The sequence below is a fragment of the Bos indicus x Bos taurus genome, chromosome 7, assembly GCF_003369695.1.
Source record: "Bos indicus x Bos taurus breed Angus x Brahman F1 hybrid chromosome 7, Bos_hybrid_MaternalHap_v2.0, whole genome shotgun sequence".
NCBI classification, from domain to species: domain Eukaryota; kingdom Metazoa; phylum Chordata; class Mammalia; order Artiodactyla; family Bovidae; genus Bos; species Bos indicus x Bos taurus.
Genome location: NC_040082.1, coordinates 21954710 through 21973206, shown reverse-complemented (window position 1 = coordinate 21973206; position 18497 = coordinate 21954710).

Here is an 18497-nt window from a genome sequence, read left to right as displayed (position 1 = left end):
GAACTCAAAAGACATTGTAAACTGGATCTGTTTAATGTGGGATCAAAGGCTATACACCCTAAGGCTATTTATTATTTCTCAAACATCCCTGGTAATAAGAATCACCAGGGAGACTTGTTTAAACACTCAGCTTTTCCAGTTCTCTTGGAGAATTCAGTGTGTCTGGGATAGGACCCAGGAATCCGTATTTAAAAAATAATGCAAACAGTTTTCAGCAATGTTTTGTAAACACTGCTTCAAAAGTATCTGAGCTTATATAAGAGATAGCCCTAGGACCTTAAGAAGAGGCTTAATCATATGCTTCATTCTCTGTTTAAATGGTTAAAGGATAGTTTAACCATGTTATTTAAGTATTTCTATGAACAAAGGGAGGGTAAGTTTTAGTAGGTGTAAGATTCACTTCTTTGTTATTGATCATTCCTTGACAAATTGCTTATTGAGACAAGTGTATAGAGAGCCATCCTTAGTGAAGAACCTGTGGGGATTGTGAATGACATGATTTGGATTAAGCTTGAGCTCCTCATAAATAGCATTCTTCATCATTATCATCATCAAGGAGAAAACAGGCACTTCTAGAAATCATATTTCATTATTTTAGTTGGAATTTCAGTTGGAATGATCTTTATTTGCATAACTATGAAACTACTGAAAATAATCTTTCAGGACTATATCTCTTCTTTCAGCAAAGATGTTAGCACTGGGTTTTCTCAGTCTCAAATACTGCTCTCCTTCTAGGGGACTTCAGTATCCATTTGGATGACCCTCCTGTCTAACTACCTAGACTGCCAGATCTTCGTCCTCAATGCCAGTATGTTTGTGTGTAAGCCACTTGAGCTGTCCTATTGCTGAACATCAGCTCTTGTTATAACCCCAGCCTTCTTCCAAGGTATAGAATTCAACCATCATGCCCCACAGTGTTTGAGTTTCACAGGTTCTGTTCTTACATTTATTTTTTTCTACCACGTAGTGTCTGGGAAACGTGGGAACTTCTGACCCCCTTGTTTCTTCTTCCTGTCCCTCTAAGCAAGTCTGCTTTGGTCATCATGTCTTTCCCAACCCAACTTAGATATGCTGTCAGTATCCTTACTGTCTTGCCCGTTTGTCCTCCTATCATAACTTTTCAGAAGTCTCAATGCTGGATAAATCTAACTGGGCCAATCTTAGATCAGTGCAGTCCCACAGCTTGGGAAAATCAAGCACACTTGAAGATAGATGGCACTGTATACACAAAATGTCCAAAATCAATGTCCTTGGATAGGGTCCAGCCATACTTCTGTTTTCCAGGGTGGTCCTTCAACTCTTCTATATATTCTTTGAACCTCTTATCCTTCCTTCTCCTCCCTCCTCTAGAGATAATCTTGTCTCTAACTTCAGAGAGAAAATGTGAGCCATCATAAAGAAACAATGAGAAATGTGCCATCTTTCAATTGCAGCAGTACTTCCTTTTGTCTGTGATTAATGCTGCTACCCATGGTCTGAAACAGCCTTATCTCTCATTTCACTTCATTCTCTCCTTATCAATCAGTTTTCACCATTCAAATATTTCTCATTAAAAAACAAAACAAAAAACAATAAACTGTATACAAACTTTCTCAGAGGCCCTCTACCTTGACATGTATCTCTTCTTGTATCTCTTCTCTGCTTCATGGTTAAAGTTATTTACTGAGTTGTAAGCTCAACTGTCTTATTTCTCACCTTTACTTACACTTCAATCTAAATAACTTGGCTTCTGTTTCTGGTACTCTGATGAATTTGTTCTTCCCAAGTTTATGGATCTATGTATTTACTGTTAAGTCTAAGGAACAGTTCATAATCCATACTTAACTTGATTTTTAAGAAACATTGGATACCATAGAGCATGGACTTCTTTGAAATGTTCTCTTTTCTTGGCTTTAGAAATCTCATTTTTCTTGCTTTTCTATTACCTCTCTTTATCTCTTGCAACACAAGCTGGAATCAAGATTGCCGGGAGAAATATCAATAACCTCAGATATGCAGATGACACCACCCTTATGGCAGAAAGTGAAGAGGAACTAAAGAGCCTCTTGATGAAAGTGAAAGAGGAGAGTGAAAAAGTTGGCTTAAAGCTCAACATTCAGAAAACGAAGATCATGGCATCTGGTCCCATCACTTCATGGGAAATAGATGGGGAAACAATGGAAACAGTGTCAGACTTTATTTTGGGGGGCTCCAAAATCACTGCAGATGGTGACTGCAGCCATGAAATTAAAAGATGCTTACTCCTTGGAAGGAAAGTTATGACCAACCTAGAGAGCATATTGAAAAGCAGAGACATTACTTTGCCAACAAAGGTTCGTCTAGTCAAGGCTATGGTTTTTCCAGTGGCCATGTATGGATGTGAGAGTTGGACTGTGAAGAAAGCTGAGTGCCAAAGAATTGATGCTTTTGAACTGTGGTATTGGAGAAGACTCTTGAGAGTCCCTTGGACTGCAAGGAGATCCAACCAATCCATTCTGAAGGAGATCAGCCCTGGGTGTTCTTTGGAAGGAATGATGCTAAAGCTGAAACTCCAGTACTTTGGCCACATCATGTGAAGAGTTGACTCATTGGAAAAGACTCTGATGCTGGGAGGGATTGGGGGCTGGAGGAGAAGGGGACGACAGAGGATGAGATGGCTGGATGGCATTACTGACTCAATGGACATGAGTTTGAGTGAACTCCGGGAGTTGGTGATGGACAGGGAGGCCTGGCGTGCTGCGATTCATGGGGTCGCAAAGAGTTGGACATGACTGAGCGACTGAACTGAACTGAACTGATCTCTTGCAACATCTTTTAACTACCCATTAAGTTTTGTTTTCCTATGGTTCAAATTATTTAGTCCTTTACTTTTCTCACTTGGTATACTAATTTATGCTGTAGTCTCTATAGCATCTATGTTTTAGTGACTCTCAACTCACATCATCAATCCCTATTCCTCTATTAAGATTTCTGTGATGGTTAAACCAGGCTTCATATCACTTCTACCCCACCCCCACACTCTTCAGGTCTTTTTCTAGGAAGTCTTCCTAATCACTTAAACTGGGCTTGAAAACTGTGCTCTGTGCTCCCATAGCAACTTACAGTTTCCCTTTTTTTATTCATCATCCCATTTGTACTCCTTGTTAAACCAGTTGCTCCTTGAGAAAAGGGACTGTTTATCTTGGTCACCACGGGGGTATAGTTCCTAGAACAAAATTTGAACTCATTTAAGAATAAGTCAGTAAATGGGAATATGTTTCGATGTAGGAAGTTTTACGCAAGACTGGAGTAAGGCATGAGAAGTAAAGACTTCTTAAGATGAGATAGTAACAAATAACAGTCTTGATCAAAAAAGAAAGTGTTATTTCTTTTCTGGACCTTTTGCCCTGAGAGATATTTCACAGGGTTTGTAAGCATAACTGCATTTTGCTAATAATAAGAGATAAAATGGTATCAAAATATTGAGTTCATTAAGCAGTTATTTTCATTGGTCTCTGATGACACTTTTCTCTAGTTTCCTTTTCTGTAACTACCCTAAATCACAACATTTCTCCAACTTTAAACACCTTGACCATACCTCTCTCTATACCTTTCAATTCTTCTTCCTGAGGGGGAGGGTGGAACATGTGTTGGAAAGAATTTTATCCCTAACACAATCCATGTGACCTCTGTGTCTTCTAAACTTATTTCTGGTGGGAATGCTAGTGATTGCGAGGATCACATGTAATTTCCTGCTGAGCTGTTTAGCATGTGCAAATTACCATTTGACCTCCATAGTGACATATTTGTCATAGCAATTTTCACTTCTAGTGAAACGAGTTAAACTGCCTCAGTAAAAGTGATTTTCAGCAGTAATTCTTCATACAAGCCTTTCACATGGACCTGCCGCTGTGTGTTTTACAGATTGATACCTGGGCTTCAGATATTTCTTTTCATGTTGTTTTTAATAAGAAGCACAATATTTCCATAACTCATATTTGGAATGGTTCCTGGTTTTGAAAGCAGATTATTAAAAATGAGCATATGGAGGTCTTAAAGTAGAACCTTATGGAGGAAAAACACTTGATCAAGTCTATTTTGCAGCATTGGAAAATTAAATGCTAGCAAAAGCTTGGTAAAGCAAAATGTATTCTTTGTAACTTTTATAAATCTGGAATTAGTGAACTGTCTGTGTTGGGTAAGTTAACCACATTGAAAACTCTTTTGTCATGATTATTTCTAAACAATCAGATTGTTCCTTTGCCTACATTTTTTCTTCTAATGATTGTATTGCTTGGAAGCAGTCAATGGATTTTTAAGAGAGAAACTTGAAAAGGAAGTTGAATTTCCAGTGATTACCTTTGCAGATGAAATATTAGAGAGTAAGATGAGGTTAATCCTAAGTAAATAGAGTAATAAAATGAAAATCTAATTGAAAGAACTTGTTTCTTGCATGCCAAAAATACAGTACTATCACAGTTTGTTCTTGATTCAAATTTACTACACACATGTATTCACCTCTGTCCTCCATGGACTTGCTGTTGTCTCAAAGGAATATAATCAGAATTTTATACTATCCAAAGTGACTGCCTTTATTTCCTTAATAAAATTTCCTAAGTATAAAATGTCCACACTCTGGTATGCATTTGATACACAAAGACAAAGAAGATACTATGCTTTAAATAACTTTAGCAGAAAAAAAAGACAATTGTAGTAGTATATGTACTCCTGGAAGTGTATTTAAGGGCCGGTGGGAATACTGAACTAATTGGGTATTCGTTAGATACATACAGGTAGGGAGAAATAGGGCATCTGCAAAACCAGGGGGTTACTATGAATGTATTTGTTAAAAGAATTGTGCTTAGTTTGGTATAGTTAGATTTCAGGATACACATGAGGGATAAGCAAATGATGACTTTGCAGAGATAAGCACAACATATTCTTATGGACTGTAGCAAACGGATCACAGTTTTAAGCCAAGAAGGAAAACATTTTTAGGCAGATTTGCTCTTGGAAAGATGTTTCTGGCATGGAACATGGATTGAAGAATGGTTAAATCATATTAAGAGACATCTTAGAAGACTGTGGCACCCAAAGATGATGAGGGCTCTGAATTCTCACCATACATTGAGAGAGAAAGGTGGGAATATTTGACAGATTTTAAATGAAAAAATAACTGATGGGATTTAATGAGCTTTTGAATGTGGGAAAAAGAGAGAAATCACAGATGGCTCTTGAGCTTCTGACTGGGGTGAATGGCTTATCTTGGCGCTGTTAACCAAGAGAGGATTATAAGAGAGTGATCGACTCAGGAAGAGAAGAAAAATTGAAATTCACTTCTGGATTCGTTGATTTAAAGGAACCAGTAAGACATTTATGTAGACAGGTCTAGTAAACTTTTAAAAATATACATCTAAAGGTCAAAGACAGAGGAAGTCTGAGGACTAGATTATAAATCTTCATCATACAGAGGTGACATTTAGTAAGATTAGATTACATTTCGACTTGATTAGCTTGATGTTTCCATTTTTACTCATGGGATACTTGGATGAAACCATTTTGTTTGCGTCCACTTGGTATACAAGAGGATTAGAATTAGTAAGTTTGAAAAAGCTGCCTAACACTTAATAGCCATTTTTGAGGAATTAGTAAAAGTTTTAATGACATCAAAACCACAGAGTTGAGGAAACTGCGTCACAAGACTTCTGTAAAACATCTTCAGAACATCTTGCCCCTCAGACAGTTCAGGGAGTGAGAAGTGGATCAGGTTTTGAGAAATTCCAGCATATAGAAGGCAAGCAAGGGAGAAGTAGCAAAAATAGAAGGGAGATAGTCAATCTTAAAGGCTCAAGAGTTAGAAGGTAGTGAATGAATGTTAAGGGATGGAGGATTTGTGAGGAAGAAGAGAATTGATGAGGATTCGGCAGTTAGGAGGCTATTGCTAACCTTTGTGATATCAGGAGGTGTTAGGTTGTGGGGCAGACGTCTAAGGATGATGCATTGAGGAAAGATGGGAAAAAATCTGTTGTGGTAATTTTATCATGAAAACAAGAAGGGAAATGCAATAGTAGTGTGAAAAAGATTTAGGATCAAGATGAAGATCTTTGTTTTTTGTTTTATTTTGTTGTTTGGTTTGTTTTCAGGGGCTGGGGGTGAAGGATGGGATATCTGAAGGTATTTGAAATGGGAGGAAAGGAGCTACTAGAGAGGGAGAGCTTGAGCGTACAGGAAAAGATGATGATGCTTTGTAAGGTAGAAGGAAATATAATTACTACTCTAGGAGAGGAGAAAGAACCACTTCTTCCACTCTGAGACCAGAAAAAGTTGAGTAAAATACAGGTACCAAAATAGGTATGTTTATATGTGTGTATGTTTTGGGGGGAACAGGTTGAGGAAACTCTGAACTTCCTTTCAGATGGCTGCCGTTTCCCCTTTGAAGTCTCTGAGTTACTGAATTTATTAATTAGAGATGAAAAGGGGGTCCTTGGTGGGCAGAGGGTAAAGGATGTGTGTGTATGTTTAGAGGAACAACCCTAAGTGAGCATAAGTGTAAGTTTTTAGGTGAAAGTAAACATATATACAACAATGCTAGGGGGCAGTGCAATATCTTATGAGGAGCAAATCTGGGATTTTAGGGAAGGAAGAAAGGGAGGGAACGAGGGAGGGAAAGAACATGAGAGGGAGGGAGAGAGAACCTGTGTAGAGAAACTTACAGAGGTGTGTTTCTCAGGTAGGACGGTGCTGTGAAGAGGATGTACTGAGCAGAGGGAGTTTAGCCTTAAGGGCCTCTAATTTCTGGATTTAGCTGGAGGCAGGCAATTGAAGGGTCGAATGAGGGGCCATTGATATGGGTGAGATTAAAAATGGTTTTGAAGAGCTGTTTTGGGGGTTAGAAACAGATGTGATTGGCAGCACGTGAAATGATTGTATAATAGAATTAGGATGATGAAAATACCTCAGTTTCAAATGTAAATGTATAATATCATCAGTCTGCCTGGTGTGTGGGTGTGTGTGTGTGTGTGTGTATTTTTAAGGATGATAAGCACATCTTTGTAGAAGAGTGTTGGGGATTTTTAGGGGGCCATGAGAACCACAAAGTGTTAAGAAATGTGAAGGCTCTGGTGAGGAAGCAAAGAAGTAAAGATGAAGTAAAGTAAAAATTTAATGTATTAAAACCATGAAAATAACTAAATGTTCTCTATAAATGTTAACTTTTGATTGTCCATTCAATTTCCTGGAATCTGGAGGAATTTATTTCTTCTGTTAATGACTGCTTTGCAGTTCAGAGATACTTGAGGACAGAATTCAGGTGTTTTGGTTTCTACAAAAGTGTCTAGAATAGCCATATGCAAGTAACAGATGTTAGCCAATGTTTTTAGAAAAGCATCATTCAAAAATGATTCTTGTTGTTTAATTAAATATCTTATAAAATTGTTAGACACTCAGTCATGTCCAACTCTTTGTGACCCCATAAACTGTATCTCCAGGCTCTTCTGTCCATAGAATTCTTCAGGCCAGAATACTGGAGTGGGCTGCCATTCCCTTTTCCAGGGGATCTTCTGACCCAGGGATTGAATCCTAGTGTCCCGCATTGCAGGCAGATTCTTTACCTAAATTCTGAGATGAAACAATGAAAATAATGTTGTGTATTTGTTTATTTTACATTTTAATTTCTTAATTTTTCACAGATGTATTGTTGATGAGGATGGGTTTATAGAGAACTCATGATATTACTGGACAGTTTTAGATAAAAATTTTATCTAGTCTAAAGGATTGGCTATAAAGGCAAGGAAGGGAGAAGAACCAGAGCTCAAGCATGGCTGGAATTAAAGGCTTTGGATAGAAAAAGACATTAAATAAGAAGCCAGGCTAAATAAACTCTTCTACAACAATATAAGTAATTTTATTTATGTAACAATGATGAGTTGAAAATTGGAAGATGAGGAGACAAGGAATGAGGGATATCAAGAAAAAGAACATAATTTAGTATTTTCAGTGCTTTTAAAGTAATCAAAATGGGACTTTCAGAGGTTAAGACTTTGCCTTCCAGGGCAGGGGGTGAGGGTTCCATCCCTGGTTGGGGAGCTACGATCTCACATGCCTAGTGGCCAAAAAATCAGAACATAAAAAACAGAAGCAATATTGTAACAAATTCAGTGAAGACTTTAAAAATGGTCCACATTAAAAAAAATCTTTTCAAAAATTAAATGAAAGACTAAGCTTTCTTGAATGATCGTTTTTCAAATGTTCACTTCTTCTGACCACGATGAACTTTACAGTTAGAAGCAGGACACTCGGCCTTAGATCTTTCTTAGAATTCTATAATTATATGACCATATCCTCCTAGCTCACTGGACAAAGTAAGAAACAGAAGGTCATAGGTAAGAAACTATTTTATTCCTTATTTCCTCTCACCTGATATTTAATGATGTCTCTTATCCTCACTAAACTAGAAAAGCATTTGTTATCTAATAAATATTTGTTCGTGAACAAAAAGTAAGATCTTTTATGTTGTGTCCTTGAAAGAATTTTGGTTAATGTCCTGTGGTAGCCCCCTTAGATTTTCTGGATCCTTCAGAGCCTTGTCTCCACTAATGTGATCTGTATCCTGCACAAGTTTGCAGAACTAACTTTGCTATAGTGCTCAACAGGATGGGGCTTCCCTGGTGGCTCATATGGTAAAGAATCTGCCTGCAGTGCGAGAGACCTGGGTTCTATCCCTGGGTCAGGAAGATCCCCTGGAGAGGAGAATGGCTACCCACTCCAGTATCCTTACCTGAAGAATCCCATGAACAGAGAAGCCTGGTGGGCTATAGTTCATAGGGTCACAGAGTCAAATACGACTGAGCAAGTAACACTCACTTAACAGTATGAGGGGAGTAGCAGTGGAGAAACAAAACAATGCACTGACTCTAATCAAGGCTGCTTTTAAACATGTGCTACAAAGGCAAAGACATATGGTATGTTATAAGAGATTATGTCTCTGATTCAAGGGTAAGCCTTTTTTTAAAAAAAAAAAAATAAAAGTAGAATTTGATGTGCAGGATTTGTCATCATTAAGCTATGTACCTATAACCATGCGTTTCCTATAATAAAATCCTTGTAGCATGTTTCAGAATTACACGGTCAATTAAGCTCTTAAGTATCTGAAGCTTGGTCAAATTTTAATTGTAAATTTATAACTCAGAGAATTAACCAGATGTATACTTCTTATTTTCCCTTTACTAGACATATGTGAAATGTAAACAAGGTTGTTGAATGCTTTTTGAATTAATCGATAATGTAGTGATCAAACACAAATGCAGTGTGTTTCAAGCACTGGGATTGCTTACTGGTTTTAAAAATAAGTTACAAGTTAGTTTTTACTCATTAAGATGAGTTTAAAGAACACATGGGGCAGATTTTTTTTTTTTAATATCGATAAATTGGACTTTGTTTTCAACTGAACTTTGAAATTTAACACAAATGATTTGAGGGTAGTTACTTGGTTATGTTTAAAATTTTTATAACCCAAGATAGATCGATTACCATTCTACATTGATGGTTAGAGTGTATCACTAAGATCACCTCTTTTCAGTCATTCAATAGATGCATTCACCACGCTTATTTAGCAACTATTATACTATGTGCTAGGCATTTGCATGCAGGATTCAGATTCATTAGGAAGAAATGGTAAATCAGAAGGAATTTTGGAAAGCTTTTTTTTTTTTGAAAGAGTGGGCCTTATGGTTGGAAGAGGGGGAAAAAAAGCAAGACTAATAACAGTAAAGAGGAGACTTACTCTGTTTTTTTAATCTTTAAAAATAATTTATTTATTTTAATTGGAGGCTAATTACTTTACAGTATTGTAGTGTTTTTTTTGCCATACATTGACATGAATCAGCCATGGGTGTACATGTGTTCCCCATCCTGAACCCAGACTCATTCTATAGGGTAAAATAGGAGCAGAAATAAAATATCTGTCTAGAGCACAGTATCTGAAACAAACTTTTCCATAATTGTCAGGAGCCGCATTAGGCATTACTGACAAAATGGAGGCATGGCCCCCAACCCCCTCTCCTCACCTTGCAGGCATGGCCCTGGGATGAAGGAGTTAGGTCTTGTGATTCTGACTTGTTCTTTTCTTTCTTTGGTTGAGTTGGCTGGAAAGAATGTTAAGGTGCTTGAGAGAAGCACGAGAAAACACAAAGCTTTCTGCAGTTGTGCCCAGAAAATAATTCTATAGAGTAACCATTGACATTTGTTCAAGGATCTTTACAAAGAATGTCCCAGGATGAGCACGTAGGCCGCAGCTTGAGGCCATGGGAAGAATTGTTTTCTGAGACCTGTTTGTGAGGGAAATATTTATGGCAAAAGTAGTTTGCTGAGTTTAGGGTTTAGGAATAATTAAGAATAGCTAGAAGACTAGAGATCTCTTCAAGAAAATTAGAGATACCAAGGGAACATTTCATGCAAAGATGGGCTCGATAAAGGACAGAAATGGTATGGACCTAACAGAAGCAGAAGATATTAAGAGGTGGCAGGAATACACAGAAGAACTATACAAAAAAAGATCTTCATGACCAAGATAGTGACGATGGTGTGATCACTCACCTAGAGCCTGACATCCTGGAATGTGAAGTCAAATGGGCCTTAGAAACCATCACTATGGAGGGGATGGAATTCCAATTGAGCTATTTCAAATCCTGAAAGATGATGCTGTGAAAGTGCTGCACTCAATATGCCAGCAAATTTGGAAAACTCAGCAGTGGCCACAGGACTGGAAAAGGTCAGTTTTCATTCCAATCCCAAAGAAAGGCAATGTCAAAGAATGCTCAAACTACCACACAAGTACACTCATCTCACACGCTAGTAAAGTAATGCTCAAAATTCTCCAAGCCAGGCTTAAGCAATACGTGAACCTTAAACTTCCAGATGTTCAAGCTGGTTTTAGAAAAGGAAGAGGAACCAGAGATCAAATTGCCAACATCAGCTGGATCATGGAAAAGCAAGAGAGTTCCAGAAAAACATCTATTTCTGCTTTACTGACTATGCCAAAGCCTTTGACTGTGTGGATCACAATAAACTGTGGAAAATTCTGAAAGAGATGGGAATACAAGACCACCTGACCTGCCTCCTGAGAAATCTGTATGCAGGTCAGGAAGCAACAGTTAGAACTGGACATGGAACAACAGACTGGTTCCAAAAGAAAAGGAGTACGTCAAGGCTGTATATTGTCACCCTGCTTATTTAACTTCTATGCAGAGTACATCATGAGAAACGCTGGCCTGGAAGAAGCACAAGCTGGAATCAAGATTGCCAGGAGAAATATCAATCACCTCAGATATGCAGATGACACCACCCTTATGGCAGAAAGTGAAGAGGAACTCAAAAGCCTCTTGATGAAAGTGAAAGAGGAGAGTGAAAAAGTTGGCTTAAAGCTCAACATTCAGAAAACGAAGATCATGGCATCCGGTCCCATCACTGCATGGGAAATAGATGGGGAAACAGTGGAAACAGTGTCACACTTTATTTTTTTGGGCTCCAAAATCACTGCAGATAGTGATTGCAGCCATGAAATTAAAAGACACTTACTCCTTGGAAGGAAAGTTATGTCCAACCTACATAGCATATTGAAAAGCAGAGACATTACTTTGCCAACAAAGGTCCGTCTAGTCAAGGCTATGGTTTTTCCAGTGGTCATGTATGGATGTGAGAGTTGGACTGTGAAGAAGGCTGAGTGCCAAAGAATTGATGCTTTTGAACTGTGGTGTTGGAGAAGACTCTTGAGAGTCCCTTGGACTGCAAGGAGATCCAACCAGTCCATTCTAAAGGACATCAGTCCTGGGATTTCTTTGGAAGGAATGATGCTAAAGCTGAAACTCCAGTACACTGGCCACCTCATGGGAAGAGTTGACTCATTGGAAAAGACTCTGATGCTGGGAGGGATTGGGGGGAAGGAGGAGAAGGGGACGAAAGAGGATAAGATGGCTGGATGGCATCACCGACTCAATGGACATGAGTCTGAGTGAACTCCGGGAGTTGGTGATGGACAGGGAGGCCTGGTGTGCTGGGGTCATGGGGTCGCAAAGAGTTGGACAGGACTGAGCGACTTAACTGAACTTAAGAATAGCTAGAAGCCTTTTTAGGAAATAGTGATCTTAAGATTCTAGGGGCAAACAGGATTTAGAAAGGTAAGAAATAAACTGAGGAATGTGGCATGAGTTACAATGTAATCACAAGTTAAGTATAAGACACATAAGAGAAAGTAGATAATAGTAAAGCCCACTCTGAGAGAATCCCTGAAGCAGGAACTCTGAAGGACAACAGTGATTTCTGGAGACAGTAAATCTGGGTGGGGCAAACTGAAAATATCAAACCTCTGACCTAATGCTTTTGTCAAAGTATAAAAGAGGACCTGAAGCTTGAAATAAACATGTAGTTCCATACTATGAGTCAGAGGCTACACCATCGTCTGCCGACCACTCACCCCTTCAGGCTGATTCCCTGGCTGCTGGTACTGGACTCCGGCACATAATTAGGTCCTTAATAGTATGTATTAAATAAGGACTGAATGAATGAATGGCTTTTCTTTCAATTGCATATTCTAAAGACGTACCCTGACAAACTCAACAGATAAAATCTTTCTGCCTTTTATTGACTGTCTGACTAGAGAAACAATGAGGATTGGAGGACAGGAGTTATAATGAGGGAGGAAAATCATATCAAGAGAACAAGAAAATATCCTCAGGAAGAAAGAAAAAAAAATTACTATGATGTTTTTCAAATGTTTTCTTCAGGTCTGTTCATTATTTCCATTTATTATAATGTTGTTCTTTAGGCACATATCTCTACAAAGGTGGAATGTTTGATAGAGTGTATTTTTACTTATATAAAGGTATACTTTATTATTGTTATTCTCATTTTTATGTTTGCCTATCAAGAAAACTAATATGTGATATCCTGTTGTTTTTAAAAAATAGTTATTAATGTGTTAGCCACTACTGATCTCTAGAGATTTCTCCTAATTGGGTAATCTAACAAGATTAAGTTGTCTATTACTAAGTCTCTTACACATTTAAATGACTTGTTTTTACCTGGTTTGGGCACTACTTCACTTTTTAGTCATAAATGTCTTTACAAAGTAGTTTCCAATCTTGATTTGTTATGTTCAGCAACCTGATTCATGTTTCTGGAAATATTCACAACAACATGTATACATCAATTAAGACAGCTTAAAAAATTGCACACATTATTAAAATTACCTTTTAATTTTTGTAGTAAAGTATACATACCAAATTCACCATTTAAATAGTTTTTTGGACTATACAGTTCTGTGGCATTAAGTAGAAACATATTGTGTGCAACTATCACCACCATCCATCTCCAGAATTTTTCATCATCTCCAGTGAAATTCTCTACCAATTAAATACTAACTTCATATTTTACTCTCTACATCTAGCCCTTGGTAGCCACTGTTCTACTATCAGATATATGATCCACAAATATTATGTCTCATCTATCTCTATATATTTATCTGTTTTCAGTTCAGTTCAGTCGCTCAGTCATGTCCGACTCTTTGCGACCCCATGAATCGCAGCACGCCAGGCCTCCCTGTCCATCACCAACTCCCGGAGTTCACTCAGACTCACGTCCATCAAGTCAGTGATGCCATCCAGCCATCTCATCCTCTGTCGTCCCCTTCTCCTCCTGCCCCCAATCCCTCCCAGCATCAGAGTCTTTTCCTATGAGTCAACTCTTTGCATAAGGTGGCCAAAGTACTGGAGTTTCAGCTTTAGCATCATTCTTTCCAAAGAACACCCAGGACTGATCTCCTTTAGAATGGACTGGTTGAATCTCCTTGCAATCCAAGGGACTCTCAAGAGTCTTCTCCAACACCACAGTTCAAAAGCATCAATTCTTCGGCGCTCAGCCTTCTTCACAGTCCAACTCTCACATCCATACATGACCACTGGAAAAACCATAGCCTTGACTAGACGGACCTTTGTTGGCAAAATAATGTCTCTGCTTTTCAGTATGCTATCTAGGTTGGTCATAACTTTTCTTCCAAGGAGTAAATGTCTTTTAATTTCATGGCTGCAGTCACCATCTGCAGTGATTTTGGAGCCCCCCAAAACAAAGTCTGACACTGTTTCCACTGTTTCCCCATCTATTTCCCATGAAGTGATGGGACCAGATGCCATGATCTTCGTTTTCTGAATGTTGAGCTTTAAGCCAACTTTTTCACTCTCCTCTTTCACTTCCATCAAGAGGCTCTTTAGTTCCTCTTCACTTTCTGCCATAAGGGTGGTGTCATCTGCGTATCTGAAGTTATTGATATTTCTCCCAGCAATCTTGATTCTAGCTTGTGCTTCTTCCAGTCCAGCGTTTCTCATGATGTACTCTGCATAGAAGTTAAATAAGCAGGGTGACAATATACAGCCTTGACGAACTCCTTTTCCTATTTGGAACCTGTCTGTTGTTCCATGTCCAGTTCTAACTGTTGCTTTAGCTGCTTTAGGTATCTCATATAAGTGGAATAATACTGTATTTGTCCTTTGTGACTGGCTTATTTCACTTAGCACAATGTCTTCAAGGTTCATCCATATTGTAGCAACTGTCAGAATTTTAAGGCTGTATAATATTCCATTTTATCTATATACCATGCTGCTGCTGCTGCTGCTGCTAAGTCGCTTCAGTTGTGTCTGATTCTGTGCGACCCTAAAGATGGCAGCCCACCAGGCTCCCCGTCCCTGGGATTCTCCAGGCAAGAACACTGGAGTGGGTTGCCATTTCCTTCTCCAATGCATGAAAGTGAAAAGTGAAAGGGAAGTTGTTCAGTCGTGTCCGACTCTTCTCGACCCCATGGACTGCAGCCCACCAGGCTCCTCCGTCCATGGGATTTTCCAGGCAAGAGTACTGGAGTGGGTTGCCATTGCCTTCTCTGATATACCATACTTGACCATATTCTCAACAATATTTGTTAATTTCTATTTGTTTTTGTTTTTGATAATTTCCATCAATTTTATGTGCAGTGGTATGCCATTATAGTTTTGATTGACATTTTCCTAATGATTAGTGATGTTGAGCATCTTTTCATATGCTTATTGGCCATTTGTGTATCTTCTTTGGAGAAATGTCTATTCAAGTCCTTTCCCATTTTTAAATTGGGTTATTTTTTGTTGTCATTGAGTTGTAGGAGTTCTTTGTATATTCTGGATATCAATCCCTTATCAAATATATGATTCACAAATATTTTCTTGCATTGCGTATTGCCTTTCCATTCTGCTGATATTGTTTTTTGATGCAAAAGCATTTTTAATTTTAATGAAGTCAAACTTGTCTATTTTTCTTTTGTTGCCTGTGATTTGGGTGTAATATCCAAAAATCATTGCCAAAGTCATTGTCATCAGACTTTCTCCTATATTTTCTTTTAAGAGTTTTATAGTTTTGTTGTTGTTGCTAAGTCATGCCTGACTCTTTGAGACACCATGGACTGAAGCATACAAGGCCTCTCTGTCCCTTATTATCTCCTGGAGTTTGCCCAAGTTCCAGTACATTGAATTGGCAATGCCATCCAATCATCTCATCCTCTGTTGTCCACTTCTCCTTCTGCCTTCAGTCTTTCCCAGCATCAGCATCTTTTCCAGTAAGTCAGCTATTTGCATCAAATGGGCAAAGTATTGGAACTTCAACTTCAGTATCAGTCCTTCCAGTGAGTATTCAGGGTTGATTTCTCTTAGGACTGACTGGTTTGATCTCCTTGCTGTCCAGGGGACTCTCAAGAGTCTTCTCCAGCACCACAGTTCAAAAGCATTATCTTTCTTGTTTAGGTCTTTGATTCATTTTGAATTAATTCTTTTATATTACATAAGGTCATCGGCTTCCTTGATAGCTCAGTTGGTAAAGAATCCACCTGCAGTGCAGAAGACCCTGGATCAAGCCCTGGGTTGGGAAGATCCGCTGGAGAAGGGATGGGCTACCCACTCCAGTATTATTGGGCTTCCCTTATGGCTCAGCTGGTAAAGTATCCATCTGCAATGTGGGAGACTTGAGTTTGATCCCTGGGTTGGGAAGATCCCCTGGAGAAGGGAAAGGCTACCCACTCCAGTATTCTGGCCTGGAGAATTCCATGGGTTGTATAGTCCATGGGGTTGCAAAGAGTTGGACATGACCAAAAGACTTTCACTTTCATGTAAGGTCAGGATCCAAATTCATTCTTTTGCAGCTGGATATCAGTTTTCCTAACATCATTTGTTGAAATGATGTCCTTTCCCCATTGAATGGTCTTGACACTTTTTGAAAATCATTTGACCATTTACAAGTGTTTATTTCTGGGCTCTCTATTTATGACAGTCACTTTTTCCTGCAAGTGAACAATACATTTTTTATTTCCATTAAAACTCAAGTTTTTATTTTTATTTTTTTAAATTTTATTTTATTTTTAAACTTTACATAATTGTATTAGTTTTGCCAAATATCAAAATGAATCCATCACAGGTATACATGAACAGCTAAGGTTCACAGCAAAATTGAAGGTGAGGTACAGAAATTTCCCATGTCCCCCTCACCCCTGCTGCAACAGTTACTTTTTAATGAACTTTTTATTTGGGGACATTTTATAGAAAATAGGTTTACGGAAAAGTTAGACAGTGCAAAGAGTTTCTATATACCCATTATCTAGTTTTCCCCATTATTAACATTTTATATCACCATACTACTTTTTTGAAATGAAGAAAGCCCAACTAAACCCCATACTACTCAAATATCACCAGTTTTTCATTAATGTTCCAGGGTCTAATGCAGAGTAACTCATTGCATCTGCTGACCATATTTCCTCAGTCTCCTCTGATCTGTGATAGTTTCTCAATCTTTCCTTGTTGTTCATGACCTTGAATGTCTTCAGGAGTACTATCCAGGCATTCTATTGAATATCCCCTCATCTGGGTTTGTCTGATGTTTTTATCATGATTATACTGGGATTGTAAGTTTTCTAAAGAATATTACAGAGGTGAAGTTCCCTTCTCATCTGCTACATCAAGAGGACACATAATACCCACATGGCATCACTGATGTTAATCTTCATTGCTTGTTAAAGTAGTTTTTTCAGGGTTTCTCCATTGTAAGCTTCCTATTTTTCCTATTCCATATTTCTGTTTATTAGAAGTGATCAATATTTACAGTCCATACTCAAGAGGAGGGGAACTCACTCCCAACTCCAGGAGTGTGTGCTCAGTCACTTTAGTCATGTCTGACTCTTTGGGATCCCATGGACTATAGCCCTCTGTTCATGGGATTCTCCAAGCAGGAATACTGAGTGGGCTGCCATACCCTCCTCCAGGGGATCTTCCCAACCAGGGATCAAACCCACATCTCTTGTGTCTTCTGCATTGGCAGGCAAGTTCTTTACCACTCTTGCTATCTGGGAAGCCCCCAGCTCTGGGGGTAGGAGAATCTAAAGATACAGTTAGAATCCTTTAAGGATTTGTCTCTTCTTCCTATAAATAAATGATAAATGATAAATTTATTTATATCAGTATGGACAGATGGGTGGATATTTATTTTTTACTTTGGGTTGTAACCCAGTATCCATTATTTTTGTCTCAGCAAAGTTTTCCAGCTTTGGCTTTTGGGGCTGTTTCAGGTTGGCTTCTATGTCCTTGGGGCACATGCTCTAGTCCTTTATTTCTTGTGCTAGTACTACAAGACACTCCAGGGTTATGTTGTATTTTCCTTGCCCTAGCTCTGGAATCAGTCATATTTCCATTTCTCTAGTTACCTGAATTTTTTTTTTTTTAACAGTGATATTTAAAAACCAAGAACTGACACAAATTAACTTTTTAGTGCTATATGTTTCTTTTTATTTCAAAATGACTTGTATTGGCTTTCTGTTTAGTTAATTAAAGGGAGTTTTGTTTTTTTTTTAATCAGTTTCCATATGCAAAGTTGAAGCTACCAAAGTGGAATTAACCTGGAATGTGCTTTGTATTACTTTTCCAGTAGTGGTAATGGATTGTTAGTGATTCATCCATATCCTTTGGCTAGAGAAATAGAAGTGGAAACCTTGAATTCATCACACTAGCTTCTTAACAAAACCAAAGCCACGCAAGCAATATGATAAACATACATATCCAGTGGCTTTCTTAAACAAAGAGTTTACTTTACAATTCATCCACATTATAGAAAGTGTCTTAAATTTATGTATAATTCTTGGAAAATTCACCATCAAGGGAGTTCCAAATTTTCCAGAAAAACTTGCCATGAAGACAGATTCATAGAGAATGATTTCCCATTGGAGATTTTTAAACTTCTTTTTGTTGGAAAACATTGAATTGAGTGTTCTTTGTAAAATATAGCAGCTTGAGGGAAATTGAAAAAAAAATCTTTTCAATTGGTATCTTTTTTAAAGTCTTTGAAATACAGAAAGCAGTGAGTGTACATATCCTTTAGCTTTAGGAAAATTAGCCAATGATCCTTATTCAACATTAAGTTCATGTCTTAAACACAATTATTTTAAATGAAAATAGTAATAGTGTACTTTTTAGCAAATTTAGCAGTCT